This window comes from Vicia villosa, linkage group LG3 (genome assembly GCF_029867415.1).
Source record: "Vicia villosa cultivar HV-30 ecotype Madison, WI linkage group LG3, Vvil1.0, whole genome shotgun sequence".
NCBI lineage: Eukaryota > Viridiplantae > Streptophyta > Magnoliopsida > Fabales > Fabaceae > Vicia > Vicia villosa.
Genome location: NC_081182.1, coordinates 197,439,680 through 197,458,391, shown reverse-complemented (window position 1 = coordinate 197,458,391; position 18,712 = coordinate 197,439,680). Strand labels below are relative to the sequence as shown.

At 38.9% G+C, this 18,712-nt stretch overlaps 1 long non-coding RNA gene across 2 annotated transcripts; it reads right to left on the bottom strand.

Moving 5' to 3' along the window:
- Positions 1–3,761: 3,761 nt before the first annotated feature.
- On the bottom strand, positions 3,762–6,425 carry LOC131657091 (uncharacterized). Of its 2 annotated transcripts, none has more exons than XR_009300471.1 (7): positions 6,049–6,425; positions 5,630–5,959; positions 5,169–5,214; positions 4,970–5,069; positions 4,744–4,826; positions 4,527–4,595; positions 3,762–4,161 (listed from the first exon to the last, which is right to left on the bottom strand). It is a non-coding gene; the product is annotated as an uncharacterized LOC131657091 (long non-coding RNA). The 2 variants fall into 2 exon arrangements; XR_009300472.1 differs by having other exon boundaries at positions 4,565–4,595.
- Between the last annotated feature and the right edge of the window lie 12,287 nt (positions 6,426–18,712).

Here is an 18,712-nt window from a genome sequence, read left to right as displayed (position 1 = left end):
CTTTAATTAATAAAATTATAAATATAATTTATGATAAATATTAGGGTTAGTTAAAAATATATGTTAGTAAGAAAGTGTAAATAGTTGTTTCTTTACATTTACTTGAATAGTAGGTCACCCATAACAAATCTTAACCATTGAATTTGTTTATTATTAAATCTATGGTTATATTAGTTGTTCTCCATGATGGAGAAATAACTTAACTTCACCATATTATCCTTCACCTTGCATTAGAATCAGCATTCTTAGAATTAACATTCTTGTGCATACAAATATGTGCTTAACATCAAGGAAATTACCATGGTGAGAATCAGTGAGTAACTTGATCATGTCAAAGTACAAGAGACTTGAGAACTCTGAGGAGTAAAAGCTAATCATTTCAAATGTTGACTATCAAGGAGCAGATTCTCTAAAAATTCCGTTGGGCATGAACAATTAATGCTTTATTTGATTACCATGAGGGGAAGAATTCGAAGACTCCGTTGAGCGTGGTAAAGTTGTTTCCATGTTTATTTGACTTCAAAACAAAGAAAGCCTGAGGATTCTAGTAAGATATAGCTAATTAGGGGAAATTGAATCGAGGTTTGACCTCTCAAGTTCAGCATATCTGGGGCAATCACGCCGATAAACCTCTTCAAGCTTTGGTCAATCTGGGGCAACCACGTTGGGGAATCTCTCTTGAGTTCGACCAATCTGGGGCAGTTACGTCGAGATTCGATAAATCTCTCCAAGGATCCTGTAGGGAAAATTCCTTCATGGGTCATGAAACTTGGGGCACAATTTTATGAGTTATATCATTTCTCCCTAATCATAGGAGTTCACTTCTCCTAGAAAAGTCTCTCCCCAAGCATAGGAATTTATTCCTCCTAAGAGTTTGTTCCATTCCTCAAGCATAGGAGTTTATTTCTCCTAGAAGTTGTTCCATCTCTCTAACCTGGTCCCCTTATCTGGATCTCTTATCCCCGACATGGTGAACTGAGGGAATCTCCTCAAGCTGAAACTCCTCCAAGCAGCGGCACATGGTGAGAAGTCATAAGTTATTTGACACTCTGCAAGCCAACAACCAGAAGGGGCATCTTACAAGTCAAAGTCCAATATATATTGGCATCTCTACAGAATCCTTAACGCTAAGGGGTTCTCCCTGGTGTTTACCTCACTAATGCCTTTATTTGGCACTCTGCATATAGTATTCACTACATATAACATTGCATCCTCAAAAGCGTAGCATATCCGTCAAAGCGGATCATTACACCATAGAAAAATTCAAACATGCATACAAAGCATAAGCCAAATAATATAAATCAGCACTCAATCAAGACAATGATACTTCCCCATATAAAAGGTTGTCCTTACAAACTCCGATTGATATCTGCTACTACATTACAAATCTCCTCAAGCCACGTTTCCGGTACCTGGTATCCTCAATCCCCAGAAGAAGTCTCGTCTTCTCTCTCCAGTGGATCGGACATAATGTCTTTCTTCGTCAGAATCGTTGTATCCAAGGTTATTTCCCGTATGCTGCATGCATACTAGAGTGTGAATGAGGGTAGGCATTCAACCCATCTCATGTTTCGATCATTTGAATAACCATACTTGGTGTGTGGAAATTCGAACGATTGCCGCTCTTGAAGAGTTACACCCCGCCTTTTGGCCTGAGGGATTAATGTAATTCGTATGCTTCGTAAGCATCGATATCTCCGTAATTTCCAGTGGCTAATGCCATCTTCTTATCGAGTCTAGTCGTTACTATTCTTGTCGTGGTTATTTCCCGTATGCTGCGTGCAGATTAGAGTGTAAATGAGGGTGGGGACTCAATCCATCTCATTTTTCAATCGTTTGAATAACTATACTTGGTGTGTGGCAATTCGAATAACTGCCGCTCTTGAAGAGTTACACCCCGCCTTTGGTTTGAGGGATTAATGTAATTCTTATGCTTCGCAAGCATCAATATCTTCGTGATTCTTCAGTGTTTACCGATGTCTTTTGATCGAGTCTAGTCATCACTAGTCTTTGCAGTTATTTTCCCATATGCGGACGACCTTTTCGGATCCAACCCCCGCATTGTGCGTCCTTTGCCTTCCGACCTTCAAACCGTTTCAAAGCCCAGTTCCCGTCCTGGCAAACCATTTCAAAACCAATTCCCAATCCCCAACCTCAGTGTTGTTGATAATCTTCTCCTTCTCTAGCCTCATTGTCGACCTTATCCTCGTCTTTTTCAATTCTTGTGGGTCGTAGCTCCGTTGATCTTACCCTGGTTTCGAGTCATGGATCGTAGGTCTTTCGACCTTATCCTCGTCTTTTTCAATGCTTGTGAGTCGTGAGTCCGTTATTCTCACCCCGGATATGAGTCATAGATCGTACGAGATCTTTTCCTTTCAGTCCTGAAGATCGCCCATAGATCTTCTCTTGGTGTCGAGTCGGTGTTGAGTCATAGATCGTACGAGATCTTATTCTTTCAGTCCTGGAGATCTCCCATAGATCTTCTCCTGGTGTCGAGTCGGTGTTGAGTCATAGATCGTACGAGATCTTTTCCTTTCAGTCTTGAAGATCTCCCATAGATCTTCTCTTGGTGTCGAGTCGGTGTTGAGTCATAGATCGTACGAGATCTTATTCTTTCAGTCCTGAAGATCGCCCATAGATCTTCTCCTAGTGTCGAGTCGGTGTTGAGTCATAGATCGTACGAGATCTTTTCCTTTCAGTCCAGGAGATCGCCCATAGATCTTCTCCTGGTGTTAAGTCATATATCGTACGAGATCTTTTCCTTTCAGTCCTGGAGATCTCCCATAGATCTTCTCCTGGTGTCGAGTCGGTGTTGAGTCATAGATCGTACGAGATCTTTTCCTTTCAGTCCTGAAGATCTCCCATAGATCTTCTCCTGGTGTCGAGTTGGTGTTGAGTCATAGATCATACGAGATCTTTTCCTTTCAGTCCTGGAGATCGCCCATAGATCTTCTCCTAGTGTCGAGTCATAGGTCGCACGAGATCTTATTCTTTCAGTCCTGAAGATCGCCCATAGGTCTTCTCCTGGTTTCGAGTCGGTGTTGAGTCATAGATCACTACGAGATCTTATCTTTTCAGTCATTGTTTCATACAACCATTCTCTTTGAGAACCCTATATTGGCATCGTTACCACGTTACAAGCTATCACCATTCAACCATTACTCACCATAAACTTCTCCACCAGAAAAATGAGATTAAAAGTTCTCTTTCCCCAGCAGACATCGAAACAAAATGAAAAAACAAGGATAACATTTACACCATCTTCTCTTTAGGACAAGTTTCTGGTACTTTGATATTTAATCCTCTTCTATCTCGAATGTTCGAAAGGCTAGCGCAAATCTCACCTTCAGGTTTAAGACGATTAAATAGGGGCAGCTGTCATACCCCAAATTTGTCCTACCCTTTTAACTGGCTTAGACTTTTGCATTCATCTGCATATTTCCATTAGTTCATCTAACACTTTGCATTCAATCATCAAATAAACATCTAAATCATGGGATCCAGGGCTTCACAACATCCAGGGTCTCTACACTTTGCAAACTTATTCAACAGAGGTGTTCATTGTTTGTGGATTAAAGTACTCTTTGTATGCTCGGGATTATCAGATAAGTCCTGAGGCATGGACCTTATGATCATCAGAGACTTTTGCTCAACATTTGGGTTATATTCGTTAAAGTGGTCAGGTTATCACTTGTGGTATGAGTCATTCGCTCTGGGATTTAATTTAAGGATTTAGAATGAAGTCAAGATTTCACTGAGATTGTAAGATTGCCCTTATTATTCAAGATTGGATCAAAGGTCATATTGAAACATTCATTCATGATTATTCCAAGTCACAAGCTCATTCAAGTGCATTGTTTCAAATACAAGTTACATGTTACAAAAAGGAGAGTACAGAAAAATCTACAAAATTTGGCATAGTTGACTTTTTGGTCAATAGTTGACCTTTGGTCAACAGTTGACCATTGACCCTAAGACTAGAATTGCTGACTTCTAAACCTATCTCCTTTTATTGCCAGCCCATTTTGTCTTTATCTTTGCTTCGCTCACCATGACTCGGGGCACCATGTTGCTTACTTTGTACGAGGTCATCCGCGTCTAAATTGAGCCAAATCCCTTCATGATTCAAGCCAAAGCAAGGCCATTGTTCCATTACAAAACCTGCATGCCAACAAGACAATTAACCAAAAACAGTTCCAAAATCAGCAAACGTACATTCATAACAGCTCTAACATAGTTCAGAAATCCAACATACTTCAAACCAGTTTCAACAATATGCCACTGATACATCTTCATATCATATGTACTATGCAGCCTTGCATACATGTACTTAAATCTCACCACATTAATACATTCACAACCCAGTTCACTACATATACATACATTCGATATCAAAATCACAAAACCAAAGTTAAAATGCTGAACCAAATAGAAAAATGCAGCATTCAGGATAAATCGAAATTGTTTCCTAACTGTCAAAAACCTTACTTCAAACATCCCTATACACTCACTACACATTCACTTACATTGCAACTAACTTCAATCCAAAGAATCGTGTACCCACCTTAAGCTTGTGTCTGGACCTGCATTCAAACCTGTACAAAAACATTCAACCAACCTCTCACTTACTCACAGTTAACAATTACCAAATGGCATAACACCGTTGTGTTGACTAGGTTCCTATAGCTTCAGAATAATTCCCTATAACTAACAGAAAGTTGGAACACATGCCGGTTCGTTTACCTCATTTCAATAACTAATAATCCAGTCCAGAAAAATAACCAACCAAGATCAGTTCAAGGCAAAGCTCCAATAGAAAACCGACCCTACATAATTATAACAAGTAAACTGGTACAGGTTAAATGAAAAGCTAACACAAAAATTAGGCACAGTGCTAACACACCGGCTTCAACACAAAATCAATTCGAAAACCTATCACAACTCCATTCAGTTTACGCCCAGTTCGTACCTGCACTGAGTCCAATCTGAGGCACACCACGGAGCTCCGAATTGCAACCATGCTTATCATCTCGTTCCATCTGCAAGCAAGCATCAAGTCACTGTCAAACCTGCATAAGTCGGAAATTGTTCAAGTACAGATCAGATTCAGTCAGTGTGTAAACCATTTTACGTCCCACTCAATAAGCAAGCTGAATAAATACTATTACCTCTTGAAAAGAAGACCAGTGGCAGCATACATATGCCAAACACACCCTACAGAAAAAAAGCAGTCCATTAATGTTCATGTGTACAATAGAGGACCAGTATCAACTTGCAACAATCCTGCACTATGCTCCTTGTCCACCAAAATCTAGCCAAACACCATACAAGTTCAAAAACCAATACAAAGACTAACTCAGTTTCCACTTGTTTTCAGCATTAACAACTAATTGTCACCAACTTCAGTTTTCAATTTCTAACAAACCCACCAACCCTATTAACCAGCATAACTAACTTTCATAACTACCAAAAACCAACAAAACATATTTGTAACAAATTTTCAACCCATAACTAACATTTAACCAACTCAACAGAGAAATAAAAAAACAGTTATAACAGTGCCAGCTCATCTATTAACTGCCAACAGAAATAACTGAATCAATAACTGAAAATCAGGAAAGAAACTAACATGTGAATCCATATATAACAGAGCACTGATTATTCTTAAGTTTTAAAAAATCCATTTTCACTTTCTTCAAGCTTCCACTCTCCACCATTTTTCATCATCTTCACAACTTCTATAAATTCAGATCTCCCTCCTCTTCAAACATTTTCACTCGGCACCACCTCACTCAGATACTTCATTCCTCTCCCACCTTCATCCATCTTCTTCAGTCTATGAACCTTCACACATTCTTCATTCATTCTTCAATCATCTTCTTCTCGGCATAATCTTCAATCTTCTGGATGCATCTCTCATCATCCTCTCATTCTCCGAATTCACAAACCTGATCACCGCCTTCAATCAAGAAAAAAGATTTCATAAACTTTCACAACAATCGCATAACAGAAGATTGAAGAGCAACAAAGCGTAATAAAATTCATCACCTTCAACGCTTCTTCGATCCTCACACTTATCGATCGATTCCTCACCACCGATAGTCTTCAAACTCTTTCTCAGAGCCTCTTCCTCGCCGTTACGCCTCAACCGCGGTCTTCAATCTTTGTCAAATGCTAGGATTTAGACCTTCAACGCCACTATTTCTCCGATGTTGCTGCGATTACGATACCACCGTGAATCGGAGAGACAATTCTGATCAGAGAGTGCAATTGGAGAGAACGACCCAAGAAGGGAAGAGCGAGATTGCGAGGGTGTTATAGTTATCCACGGCGGTATGTGTATGATCGGAGAAGAAGCTTCTTCCGCCGCTTTGCGCTGCGAGCTAGTGAGAGCTTCCTATGGATGAGAACGAAAATCCCAAAGGTCACAATAAAATTGATATAGAAATGATATAGAAAACAATAAAATTGTTAGTTGTAGGATTAATAGATGTTAGTATATTAGGTTTGAGTTAGAATTCTCTTAACATTTAAAAACTCACAAAAATAGTAGTATTTTTAGGTTAATTTTTGCACTAATGTTTGAATTGCTTTTGTATCATTTACATGTTAATTTTTGTATAATTGTTGTGTGATTTTGTTGCTTAGCATTTGGCCATATTTTTGGCCTATTTTGTTAATACCATTTTAATGCTCCTTTTAGAATTTGATCACCATGTTAACATTAGACTTAGATTAGAATGATAATTAGGTTAGAATTCTTAGGTTAATTCCCCTATCATTTTCTTTTTCTTTTTTCAACCATAAAAAATCTAATAAGTATCGACGAAGATCATACCGTTACTCTTTTTCATAGTGGGAAAGAAATGAATAGGGCGTAGGCCCCGATGTATGTTCTTTTCTACTTAGTGGGAGAGAAATGATTGAGATGTAGGCCTCGGTGTATTTCTTAACCGTTATTTAGAGAAACAATTGAGGTGTAGGCCTTGATGTGCGTTCTCTAAATATTCAAAAACTCATTTTTGTATGATCTAAGTCACAAATAAATTCCCTTAAAAAAACACCAACCAAAAACACTTAAAACACTTAATAAATGCTCAGATTTAAAACAAAGTAAGGAAGTGGTGCGAAGCCTTGTAGTGGGTTTTGTCATCATGGAATTACCCTAAAAGACACAAACCAATCTCTCTTTTTCTTCTTTCTAAGGGAAATGTTATTTCCGCTCGAACGCATCGTAGGTCGGTCCCTTATGCAAGAGCGCAAACGTTAACTCCGCCCAACTAAAAAACACAAACATATAGACATAGATATAGTTAGACACCCTTTAGATAGAAACAAACATAGGTGGATACCATCGAGTACGATGGGCGTGAGGAGTGCTAGTACCTTCCCCTTGCGTAACCGACTCCCGTACCTAGATTCTCTGGTCGCAAGACCCTGTTCCTTCCTTTGTTAGGTTTTTTGATATTCCTTTCCCTTATGGGACAAATATACTAGTGGCGACTCTGTTAATTTTTCGCGAGCGTGCGACAGATGGGTGCGGGTTTTGCATAGTTGCTTGTATACCTTGTGTAATTGTGACACGATGAGTCCTAAGATGGACAAGTCATATGTTTTCTCCGTACTTGTACCAGATGTAAGGATAAACCCCAATTTAATGGTGGATTCAGTTTTGGTTATGCATGTACCTTGTAGAACCGAGTGGACCCATAGGATATGAGGACTCACTGAGACTTAGTAATCTCACCCCAATCATCTTATCTTTTTCAGGTGCAGTTTAGTCGCGTATGATCTATAGCAGGTTTGGATTGAAGGCTTGGGAGTAATGATGGCTGGAAGACTTTGTTTTATCTCTTTTCAACTGCGCAGATCCATTGAAGACCATTGTTTTATACCTTCTGTCATACCCCAAAATTTTCCCGATCAAATCTACGTCTGCTAATCCATCAAGGTTCAAAATTAAGAGTCATGGGGTTCGACATTTCTATTGTCAAACCTACTCTCTTATAAAACAGATTGAGTTGGAACAATGGCGTAAGTAGCAGGTGTTTTGGGATCTAAACATTGGACCCAATTATCACAAGGTTTCTGTCGTCTTAGATATAATTGCTTTTTACTAACATTTTTTTGTTTTTTGATTTCTTTTACTAATAATTTCATTTTATTTTTACTATACCACTTTCTTATTATTATAAGGTTCTATTAGAAAGTTATTATTGTATTAATATAACAATTATTATTATCAACATTATTATGTTATTACTTACATTATTTATTTATCATATTGTCAAAATTCTATAAAAAAATATATAGGGTCTTTATGTTCAAAAACCGGAACTAGCAGTCTCAAATAGAATCAAATGGTTATAGTAGAAAAACATTCCAAATCAAGATTCTATCAAATCTCAATATTCTCAAAAAGCAAGATTTGGATCAAATTGGTTGACCTAAACTAATGTCATATATATGTAGAGGGATTGCAGGTGCAAAAGGGGAGGAGGAATCGGCAGAAAAGTCCTTGAACCGAACACAATTTTCTGAGAAAAAAAATTAAATTCGTTCTCAAGGATAGGAAACAATTCCAGGCATTTTGAGGATTCAAGTACACTCATGAAGCATCATAGATCATTCCTCAATACTTATGCAGGCCTGAAGCTCCATGAAGCTCCTCCATTAAGCCACGGTTCAAGCACTAGTTATTTTAATTTCGTTTCCTTACATTCAGTCCTGGTTAACGCGTTTTGATTTCGTATTCTGATTCGCAAAGATGTATGGAACGCTGATGTTGTTTTTAATTTGATGTTTGGCTCATATATAGTAAAACGCCATTGCTAGGGTTGCAAGGTGTGAATTGGGATTTTTGGTTTGGGACGAAATCGGTCTAAAATATTGACGCTATTGAATTCGTGAGGTTACGTATGGTTAGTCTGGGCTTTTAATTGGTGTTTATTTAACATATGTGACGACATGGATGTTTTGCAGGCCTACGGCAACGTGTGAGAAGCGTTGCCTAATGGTTCTGTGTTTCCAGAAAAATCGCGAGGAAGAAGAAGAGAAGGGGGCGCGTGCTTGCTTCTTGATTTCAACATTTGAAAATCGTTTTCTATTCATATTTAATTTGATTCCACTAACTGACAACTTGAAGCGTTTGGTTCAGTGGCGAAGTATGATAATGGCCTCCAAAACCCCAGTTCGATCCTGGCCAAGGTACGTTTTTTTACAAATTACGCATCCACCAATCCAATACACTAGGCGCGCGTACGCTCGTCACGCATCCTCAGATCCATACCGTTGGATCGTCACAAACCTTGATCTGAGAGCTCAGAATATGCATACCCATAATACACCATCACAGAGCTGCCACACAGGATGAAAATCCAGGTTAAAATCCAGGTTTTCTATATAATATATTTATTTATGTACTATTTATTTAGTTAGATTAAATACTAATTAATATATTTAATTTAATTAGTTTATTTTAATTAGGATTAGGTATATAATTAGGATTAATTACTTAGGATTATTCTCTCGATTGTTTTCCCCCGATTATTCGACTTAATTATTTAATTAGTTTTAATTACAAAAAAACCACAAAAAAACCCTATAAAGCCCTATAAAGGGGTAAGAAATTAGGGTTTGCCCAATCCCATGACCATTTGGGTAAAAATATTAATTTAAGTAATTCTTGAATAATTCTCTCCTCGACCTGACTAAAGCTATTAGTCGCATTAGACGAGAGATAAAAGAATAAAACATAAAAAATATACAAAATCTAAAACACATCGAATTTGCTGCCCGCAACGATCAATCTATCGATCTGAGTAACCAGCAATGCCCCATAATCCGTTAGCTATACTGACCAAATCTATTGGTCATCGCATCTAACGGTGACATATCGAATCAGGGTTGTACGCCCAAATCTAAAACATTCAAAATACTTCAAATCAAACTACGGATTTTCATCCTTTTTAATCAGGCAATTCAAAATGCCTTTCAAACCACAACTTCTAAAACTACGATAGGCCATTCAAAAAGCCTTCAAACAACCTCATACTAATTTAAAGGCGTACAATCCTGTGCCCGAACTACGTTGACTCTGATTCTCCCTAAGGAGATACGTAGGCACTTGGATAACCAAGGCGAGTCCCCCTCCCTCAAAACCTCAATTTAGTTCAAATCTCAATTTTCACCCTATTCATTTCCTTAGCTATTAACCTCTATAATTTTAGCCATAAACCTTTATGTTAAGATCAAACCTTAGGAAAGGGTTGAGGGTGCCTAACACCTTCCCTCGACCTGATTATAATAACTTACCACGAATCTCATATCTGCGTAGGGTTTCCTATTCGCCCTTCAGAATAGGTGGCGACTCTAAAACTTAATTTTTAGGGCAGGTTGCTACAGCTGGCGACTCTGCTAGGGACTAATCATTAATGGTGAATTATTATGCTCCGAGGTTTTGGCAGGGTTTAGGTTTTGGCGAATCATTTAGGTTTTCGGCAAAAATTTTAGGGTTTGGCTAATTCGCCATTTTAGGGTTTATGGTTTATTTTAAATATTTAAATTTTATTTATTTATTTATTTGCTTGCAATTTCAATTATTTACTTGCAATTTCAATTATTCACAGCAATTACATTTATTTACAGTAATCTAATTAAATATTTGTTTACGTGAATATTTTCTATTTTACTGCACTTCTTTGGTTGTATATAAATTGTTGTTAAACCTAAGCGTGGGAATTATAATTAAGACCATAGGGGAACTACATTGCCTACGAGTCTTGTTATAACTCCACTCAGAGTGGGTTAAGTATTCGGAAAGGTCTGATACGAGGCTCGACCTTGTTGAGGGCTGGACTGGGTATTTAGCTGATCTCTCTGGGAACCTACCCCTAAAATTCGAACCTCATGGATAAAATGAGTTGTTCAAAAATCCAAAGAAACAAAAAGTCTCGGCGGCTACGAACGACCCCATGAGACCTTCTAGAACATACCTATGGGAAGGGTAGGCACCTTAAGCCGTTGCGTCGGACCTATGAACCTAGGGCTTATGTGCCTATGTGCTTATTATCATATGTTTGCAATTTATATACTGTGAATGTCTTGCGTTTTAATTTTGCAGGTATTCCTACGCGTTCCCTGGTCTGCAGGGACCCCATTTCTAAGACCATGTCCTTCCCACGAAGGACACCTCCATTTATGCACGTTGATTGGTCTCTCGATGGCCATGAGACCTAGTGACTGTCATGAACGGTCACTCCGCGCCTGCATCTACGCACTCCCTAACCTGTAGGGAGTTTCCTTTTATATTTTTGTATTTTACAACTACGTGTCTTTCCCACGAAGGACATCTTCGTTTACGCACGTCGATTGGCCTCTCGATGGCCATGCGATCCAGTGACTACCTTGAACAGTCACCATGTGCTTACATCCACGCGTTCCTTAGCCTGTAGGGATTATATTTCTAAAATCACATCCCTCATACGAAGGACAACTTCATTAGCATGCGTTCGATTGGCCTCTCAATGGCTATGAGATCTAGTGACTGTCCTGAACGGTCACTCCATGCTAGTTCCCACGCACCCTCTAACTTGTTGTGTTTGGATTTCCATATATACATCTTTCATCCCTAGCCTGTAGGGATTTCACTTCGTCCATATCGTCCTTAGATAGGTTGTGTTCCGCATAGAGAACCTTCCCACGAGGGACAACTTCATTGGTACACGTTGATTGGCCTCTCGATGGCTTGGAAATTGTCTTGAACGGTCACCAGCCGCTACCTTCTGAATGCTCTCGAATCTAAGGGATTTCCCTTAGCGTGTCATAACATTTATCCTGCAAAGATTCCACGAGGGTCTAATGTCGCCTATAAGGCTACCCCTAGGATCATATGTTACATGTCTGCATTGCATACACGGAGTTATAATATAAGGAGTCTCTCGCGTACGCGTGCATTTGCATTTTCATGCATTCATACATTTACATTTGCATTTCTATCTTCTCCCGCGTCCACGCTTTCTGTGCTAGCCGATTTCCCGAGACTTATGGAGAAAAATCAAAGGATTATAAACTACGGAGAAAGGAGGATAAATTATTTAGAATGATCTTAGTCTTACTAAGAAAAATAGGATGTCTTTCACCATGCCAGCCACATGTCCATGCCTTGTCATAACAGGATTGTAAATACAATAAAGGTTGTAATCGAGCAAGGATTAGTTCAACAAAGAGTTCCCTCATAGATACACTCAAGATGTATCTAGTCAAAAAGGGGTTCATCTTAGAACATATCAAACTTACAAGGATGCTCTACGATAACCTGGGGGCAAGAATTAGTCCAACTGGGGCAAAATCCTAAACAAAGATGCATAACTACGATGGGAGAAAGGCGACATGTGTTAACTCCATACCAAGGGGCAAAAGGGTCATAGGCTATCTTTATCAATCTACAAATCCTGAAGGTTGCAATGGTGTGATACTATCCTTAGGAAAAGCAAAAGAGGTTCAGTCAAAGGAAACTCATGAAGTTCCGATACGACGAAAACCCACCGCTAACGATTTATTCCCAACAGGTTTGACATGTCCAAGGAGAACTCGAGGTTACCCTTCACTTCTACAAGTCCATGAACTAAGGAGTAAAACAAGGTCAACGGATTTACAAAGGAGGTTGTCCCTAGGATCAATACATGTTTACCATGCTCAGAATTTCAACCCCTACGAGCGCTAAGTGTCACTTAGGATAAAAGTTGTATCCTCGGATTAGCAATTCTAATGGGATGACCATGCAGGTTTTGGAATCAATTCATTCGCTTCATTCGCGCACTTCTATTTTTCAATTTCAAATTTAGGGTTATTGACAAACTGAAGGGAGAATGACGAATACAAATAACTAAGTCTCGCTAAACGTATGCTTTCAAGGTAAGACCGAGCCGAGGATGTACAGGCATTGCTTCAATTCCCAAACAGTGGAGATATAAGGATGTTAATCCCTCGTCACCCCCTCGAGCCAGGAGTTGGAGTTTTGTTTCTACTTTTCAAATAAACCTTGATTTCAACCAGAGGCAGGGTAGATTTCGATTAATTCAATGGTGTATTTTGGTTGTTAAGAGAATCAATCAATGAATCAAGGGTTCAAGCATAAGGTTCAAGCATATCTTCTTCCTCGCATTCATCCAAAATTGAGGAAACAATGGAGATAACATTCACAACAATCTTCTTCCTCAATACATCATTCAAAATCGAGGAAGTATCAAAGTCGAAGCTTACAAATCAAAGTCAATATGGAAGTCACAACATCCAATATCCAAGAATCAAATCTCGAAGGAGTATTCGAACAAAAAGGAGAAGAAACGACCGCTAAGTCAAAAGAAAAAAAAAACAAAAAACAAAAATGACTTAGGCAAAAATTAGGGCATCCCGATGGATCAAACTCAAAGGAATTGGTTCATGCAAAAGTAAGGGATAAAAACAAAGGCGAAATACAAAGGATAATCTTGTGACTGCTAAACCATCAAAGCTTCACATCAATGCTTGGATCTTCACAACATTTTCATTAATGCTTGGATCTCTACTAAGGCTTCTGCTTAACATTGAAACTAAAACAATTCTCTTACAAACAAAACACATTCATTGGATTAGGCGAACTTTAGGATCTGGAGAACATCAAGGAGAAAGGGGTGGGTTAAATAAAATTTTGAGCCTTATATCCATTGTTTCTTAAAACCATGAACCAGACCAAGTTACAACATTTAAAAGTCCTAATTGAGGCAAGGTTAACCACGAAAGCATACTAGCAGGATTTTGTTATACCGACTCCTATGTTTGTTAAAACTATTCATAACTACTACGCTTCTTCAAGCATCCATTTCTAATCATCCAGTCCTAATTCATAACGGACTTCGATTTCAAAACTTGCATACACATTGCATTGGAGGTACTTCTCAAACGGTACAACGTCATCTGCGAGTATACACTTAGCATCGAGGAGATCTCGAAATGGGTTAATCAAAGGTGATCACTCCTAATAAAGACTCTGGAATGGGGGAACCACATCTAGGGGGTTCTCCTAAACAGGGGCAAAAATTTCAAGGATCACAGGGGCGTGCAATCAAATATCCTATTCACTAGGGGCACTCTTCCTAAGGTTCAATCGACTTGGGGCACATCTCGAAGCAACAGCAAACAGAGGCATGTCAAACATGGGAAGAATTCAAATACAAAGGATAGAACACTATGGATAGTCCTCCATATCCTGGAGATCAAGGGCACACCCTCCAATCTAAATGGCGAAGCATATGACAAGGTTATTTCTCGGGGCATTTCCTTCATGGCATGGAAATCATAGGCATCTCTTCCCACAAAAATATTGGGGCAATGGATATCAAATCCATAACACGCCCAACATAAGGAAAAGGTGTTCTCGCACTTTACAACATCCGACAAATCTTTCTCCTAACTACGATATTCAAAAACAGGTATCGGGGAATCGCGCTAGCATCACACCCTACCTTATCAAACAAACCTGCAACTCTAGTGAGCTATATACGCTTTGGTTATCAACAACCTATCATCGGAGTATCATGCAAATACATATAAATCATGCATTACATATATGGGTCGATACATTACACCATACCTTTTCAGTTAGTCTTCTTTAAGACAAATCCTACGATCCTTTCTAGGAACCTTTTCAGATAGTCTTCTATAAGACATAATTTTTCTAAGAACCTTTTTGGGTAGTCTTCTTTAAGACATTCTTTTTCTAAGAACCTTTTTGGGTAGTCTTCTTTAAGACATTTTTTTTCTAAGAACCTTTTTTAGGTAGTTTTCTTTAAGACATTCTTTTTCCAAGAACCTTTTTAGGCAGTCTTCTTTAAGACATTCTTTTTTAAGAACCTTTCTAGGCAATCTTCTCTAAGACAATCGCCGTCATTTTCCAAGAATCTTTTCAGGTAGTCTTCTTTAAGACATTCTAAGAACCTATTCAGGCAGTCTTCTTTAAGACAGTATTTTTCCAAGAACCTCTTTAGGGAGTCTTTTTAAAGACCTTCTTTTCTAAAAAAAAAAAACCTGTCTAGATAGTCTTCTCTAAGACAATCATCGTCATTTCTAAGTACCTTTGGGTAGTCTTCTTTAAGACAATTTGTCATCCTATCTAGGAGCCTCTTCAGGTAGTCTTCTTCAAGACGTTATCTTTCCAAGAACTTTTCTAGGCAGGTCTTTTCTAAGACATTCACTGTCCTCTCCAAGAACCTTTTTAGGTAGTCTTTGTAAGACATTTTCAGCCTTTCCTGGTGGTCTTCTTTAAGACAAATTTCTATCCTTGCTAAGAACCTTTTTAGGTAGTCCTTCTTAAAGACAGCTTTCAGCCTTTTCAGGTAGTCGTCTTTAAAGACATTCATCATTCCTTGCTAAGAACTTTCTCAGGTGGTCTTCTTTAAGACAAATTTTCATATCCATTCCAGAAACCTTTTAAGGTAGTCTTATAGAAGACATTACTTCGTTCCACTCGCTACATCAATCAACATATACATAAGCATAAGCATTACCCGCGTTCATAAACATTACTCAGTCAGCATAAGCATAGCTGTGGAGTAGGTGAAAATATGGAGTAAACAAGTTCAACGGGTTCAATAAGGAGATAAAACCTTGAGATTGACATCAGCATCAACATACAAACATACGCATTAGCATATGTGTCATACCCCAAATTTGTCCTACCCTTTAACTTCTAACTGGCTAAGGCTTTGCATTCATGTACATACATCACCTAGGTCATAATCCATACCCATGCATGCATATCACTAGTATCAATCAAAGATCAGCAGGAAAGAACTTTTGTGGCAAGGTATTGATTGAAGGGTACAAGCTTGCAAATCATCTGGTTCCTTAAATCAGGGTTTCTTTGACCAAAGTCAACCAGTTGACTTTCTGGTCAACAGTTAGTCAGGAATGGTTTCTATGTGTGAAAAGCTTCTCATACTGACTATGTGGATGTGTTTGTTTGACTGGATTTGACTGGAGGAGATTTAATCGGGAATTTCATCAATAGTCGGAAAAATCAGAATAGTTGACTTTTGAGTCAAAATCAGAAGAATTATTCAAATATTGACTTGTGGTGGAAAATCAATCAAGAAAAGTCAAAGAATGGAAAAATTGGGAGTTCGACAAAATTGCCAAAAATAGCAAAAAAGACAAAAAAAAAAAGAATGTTTCAACACTTGGAAAATTTTTGGCATTTTGAACCTTGGTGAGCAGTCCACTTCAGCCCTTATTTACACGTGGCAAATGACATTTCTTGGAAAAATTTCCAACATCAAAGTTATTCCCCTCATGGAGGAGAACAACTTTGTAGTTGGACACTTTTTCATTTGAAGCTTGTATGAAGAGTTAAAGTTGCTTGAAGTTACTGAAAATTCATTCAACCCAAGTCATAATCCAGGTCATGGGCCAGGTCATGACCAGACATTTCATCAAGCATGTGGCGTGCCAAATGTCAAGATGGTTCTTGAGCTCTACAAAAATGCTATAAGCTCAAACTTGGTGTCGTTCTTCTCTCCTTCATGCCCTCTATGCAATAAGACAAGAATCAATCCATTTGGGTGAATATTGAATCCATTGTGAAGCCCTAAAGTGATGATCCTGCCAAGGCAAGCATTGCAAGAACTCGGGCCAAGAGACAAAGGCATGCGCAAGACATTTTGTCAAACAGGTGGTGTATCAAATTGGAAGCTCATTTTTTAGGGTTATAAGCATGTTGTAAATGCAAACAAGACGTCAATTTTCTGTCCTCCATGTGTTCTACCCAAGGATCAAAGAAATATATCATTTGGTCACGATTTGAGTGAGATATGAGGTTTCAAACTCGTGCACTTGAAATGACATCCGTTTAGCCTCAAGGATGAATCCGTGCGTGCAGGGCAAGTCAGTGGTGCCAAGTGATGTTTTAGTATGTTTTTGGTAAACTTCAAGCATTACCTCATGATCCCTCCAACATCAATACTCTTCTACTCCGTCTTCTCTCCCTTTGAGCGAAAGTTTGTGGCATTTGGTGGGGTAGAGGTCAAGGTGTAGAGTCTTAAAGGGGGTGGCGTGAGAAGATGTTGGGCTAGCAAAAATCTTCATGCATGCAGAAAGATACCATGCAGCCATCTATCAATGCACATTCTGAGAACGAAAAAAGCCAAAGGAAGCTCATCCCAAGTACACACTCCTTGAGTTTGGGAAGAGCTATCAGCTGCAGCATCCACACTCTAAACACCATACACCACCACACTACACCTATATAAATACCAAACCCTTCACGAACTCAGAGAACACACGCTTCACTTTTTCCATTTTTTCAGTTTCAGATTTTCTTCTCTCTCTCATCACTCTTTTCATCCTCTCTCATCTTCTTCTCATTCTCTCCTCTCTCTCACTTCATCTTCTTCCAACAACCCTAACCGTTTTCTAACTTCCATAACCAAATAAATCATCTTCAACTTTCATCTACAAGCGCAAAAGCTTCTTCAACAACCAGTCACGATCTTCATCACATTCAAGGAACAAAGTCTCTACCATTGCAAGGAATCATCATCTTCAGCTTAGCTTCAAGATCACCATGGATCTCTGAGTTTATTTCTCAGAGATCCCTTCCTCTTCAATCTTTATTTTGTTGTCACTATCATCATCATCATCTAGAATCCTCATGTGTGTATCCTTCTCGTGGTTCTTTCGCAACGATTACGTGATCAGCATCTAGTTCTTTGCTATAGGAGATCTGTGAGTCTGTTTCACACCGATCGAGGTTGCAGAAGGATCGCTCAACATCATCGCCATGGATTCACGTTCGTCAGATGCGTCAAGATCCAAACCGGAAGTGTAGAATTCCCTGGATGATCGCATAGGTTCAAGATTGACAGGTTAGCTTCGTTGAATCCCTTTTCAGCATGGTAGATAACATGCCATAGGTTCATACGTATTTGCATTCGATCTTTGGATTTTTGAGATGATTTCAGTTTGTATGAGATGATGTTCTTATGAATATTTGAATTGCACATCTGGTTTCTATGTGTCATAGTGATTGATGATAGAAGCATAACCTTTTAATGGAGGTCTTACTAGTTAGGGCTTTCGTTTTCGTTTCGGTTTTCATGATAGAGGGAGATTCAGAGGAATCTAAGTCCAGATTCATAATCCACGTGAAAAATCGAGCGGAACAGTATATGGTTCGTTAATTTCTAGGTGCATTTTGTTGCGAGCTCCGGCGGAGCCGTCGGAGAAGATGATCGGAAGATTTCCGACGGCAGGGTCTAATTTTGTTTGTTTTGATTCCGGTGGCCTGCGTGGCGTCCTGTTATTGGCTGACAGTTTCTCTTTTTGGATTTTGTTTTACATGATTAAATCATTGGCTGGTGAGGTGTTACGTTCTGGTTGGCTCAGCCCGGTTTTTGTCTTTAGTCACTTAAGTATAATGTGACCCATTTGATACGCATTACTGCATATTGTTTTCCATGTCACGTTTTAATAAAACCATATAATAACACATGCTGCATAAAAATGAATAAAGTGATAAAAACTGAAATGAAATAAAAGTGAAATATAGAACAAGAGGCATTGGGCCTCTACGCTTTGGGCCTCACCCAATTTCTGGATCACACCCCTCACTTGCTAACACGTACACACTCAGGGACTGGGCCTTAGCGCCACCATTGCTTTCCCCACCCCCTGTAAT